At 60.0% G+C, this 2,500-nt stretch overlaps 1 pseudogene; it reads left to right on the top strand.

Annotated features, from left to right (window-relative positions):
• The window catches only part of LOC133148987 (28S ribosomal RNA), a 9,264-nt pseudogene that overhangs the window by 3,706 nt on the left and 3,058 nt on the right, over window positions 1–2,500 (top strand).

The raw sequence follows: 2,500 nt of genomic DNA, 5'->3' as shown, positions 1-2,500 counted from the left end.
GGGTGGGCGCTTGTTCCCAGCGGCCAAACTTACCCCCTCCCTCCCGACCGGTCCCTGTCTGTTCCCGACGGCCACCGGGTACCCCCCCAACTTTCCCAAACTGACCGACTGGCAATATAGACTCGCCTTGGAAAGGGCCCCTGCCGGCCTCGGCCTAGGCCGACGTTGGGCGGACGGTTCCTCTCCCTGTGAGTCGCACTCTAGCACCTCTGTAGGCTGGCTTAGCGTTCGCTCAGCGCTCTGTTGGTACGCAGGGTGTGACCGTATGGTAGCGAGACCGAGATGACCCGAATCTGCGCACTGGTGTGGGCGGCGCCTAGTGGTATAGAACGGAGGCCAGGCCGAGTGGGTGGGTGTCACGTGGATGCCTATGTGCTCGCTTGGACCTTTGCCGAATGCGTTTCTCAAATCCTTTTGGGGCGAATATGTGGTGTACGGGGGGTAGTGGCCAGTTTGTTGCAGGCCGCTTTCCTCCCCGTTGATGAGCTCCATAGCTCTCTGGGCTTTTGTAGCTCCGGGCAGTTGGATGGCGAGCTGTCCGTTGTCCAGCTTTACGGGGGGTGAGTCTGACACTATGTGGCAGGCCTCTCCTTAGTGGGTTGGACTGCGGTGGCTTACGAGTTGGTGCTGGGCTGCGCGGCCTAGCAGACGGCTGCTCGGGGTGGATCTCGATGTATAGCTCTATAGTGTCGGGGGACTTTGTTCTCCTGTGTGTTCTCACGGTAGTGAGGCGGTAGACATGTCTAATATCTTACAGACCACCCAGGAAGGCCGTTCTGGGTTACCAAAAATGGGCTGAGGCGCAGCTAGGTGAGGGGCTGCTGCTGCTCGAGCTACCTCCCCGGGACGTGCTTGAGGTTGGGCACGTGCGCGGCCAGCGGATCAACCTCTCCGGGGGCCATGGGGACCAACCACCGGAGGCATTGCTCGGGGTCCCCAAACGGCTTGTAGTCACTTCTACGGGCCATGGTTGCGAAAACTCCTTGGTTAGGAAGTCCGTACAGACAGAGGCACAGGATCGGAGCCACAGTCAGTCAGGCCGAAGGAGCGGGTGGACCCCGGCTGGCGAAGCTCTTGAGAACTCCTCAGTGGTGTCAATGACCTCCGTTGCCTCGGGTATGAGAGTTGGGGTGGCGGGGGTCGTGTTAGCGCTGCAGCCTGCTCTCCGAGGCGGCGTGAATGAAGAAGCGGGAGAGGGCCCGTCTGGAAATCGGCATAAGGGGGTCCGAGGCCTCCGGACCAAGTGATGGTAGGAGTCTCGGATGGTGAAGCTTATGGAAAGGTACAGGTATCATAAGCGGAAAATGTGTTGTTGGAAACGGAGAGTCTGGAGAGCAGGTGAGGTGGAATGGGGGTCCCTGTGCGGTCGTGCGGCAGGCGGTGCGTCCGGTGTGCGTTGGCGAGCCCTGGCTGCCAGGGCGGCGCCCCAGAAATGGACCTGCCCCTCGTCGCTTCCAGATCTGGTGATGAATAGAGTTCTGGAAGAGCTGCTGGCGGGGGGTGTGGAGCATCGGGCCACCGCTGCCTTAGTCAAGAAAGCAGGTCGGGAGCCTAGCCTGATCGAGTCCTCTGCTTTGGATCTCATGAAAGCCCTGGGGGGTAAGGTAGGGTGGCCGACAAAGTCCGCGAGGTCCAGACCTCGAGACCGATGACAGACGGGTTGGGCGAGGCGGCTCGTCCAACGTGGAAGAGTGTTCTATCACCAGCAGCGCGGCTATTCTGTAATGAGGAAGGGGCTGGCACGGCGGATCTTGGATGGTCTGACGCCCCGTAGCTGTGATTTGCCGCTGGAGTTGGTGGATAGACACTTCGGAGTAAGTGTGAAACGGTTGAGCCGTTCTATGGAATAAGGGCTTCGGGGTGGGACTGACCGCGGATAACGATTCATTCTACCACCCGATCCTGGGGCTGGAAGTTGTATCTAACTTGGCTAAGATGAGGAATTGCTCTGCGTCGGGCCCAGACGGGATCAGGAAGCAGGCTCTTCTTGACTGGGACCCGGACGGTACGCAACTGGCGAGGCTGTTCACGACATGGATGGTACGTGGAGTCGTTCCCCAAGCCTTCAAGGGGTGCAAGACCCGGTTGCTACTCAGATCAACTGACCCTACTGAGCTGGATATAGTGTCTGGCTGGTGGCCTGGGACTGTGGGGTCAGTCGTGCTGAGGTTGTTTGGGCGGTTGATGGTGATGAGGCTAGCGCGAGCCTGTCCTGTTGGCCCCCGGGCAGCGTGGTTTCGTCGCCGGCGCGAGTGGTTGCGAAGGTACCTCGTGATTCTCGATTAATCGGGTCATGGGGCGCTCGAGGTCGGCTGACGTGCCGCTGGCGGTCGTGTTCATTGGCTTTGCGAAGGCTTTCGACTCGGTTTCTCATGACCATGTCCTGTGTGTGCTGGGAAGCTTGGGCGTAGACGGACGTGTAATCGAGGTGATCCGTCACTCGTATGTGGGCTGCTCGACCAGTGTGGGTTGCGGAGGCGCCTACTCCGAACCCATCTCC

This window comes from Syngnathus typhle, unplaced genomic scaffold (genome assembly GCF_033458585.1).
Source record: "Syngnathus typhle isolate RoL2023-S1 ecotype Sweden unplaced genomic scaffold, RoL_Styp_1.0 HiC_scaffold_221, whole genome shotgun sequence".
NCBI classification, from domain to species: Eukaryota; Metazoa; Chordata; class Actinopteri; order Syngnathiformes; family Syngnathidae; genus Syngnathus; species Syngnathus typhle.
This window is presented reverse-complemented; position numbering and strand designations above follow the sequence as displayed.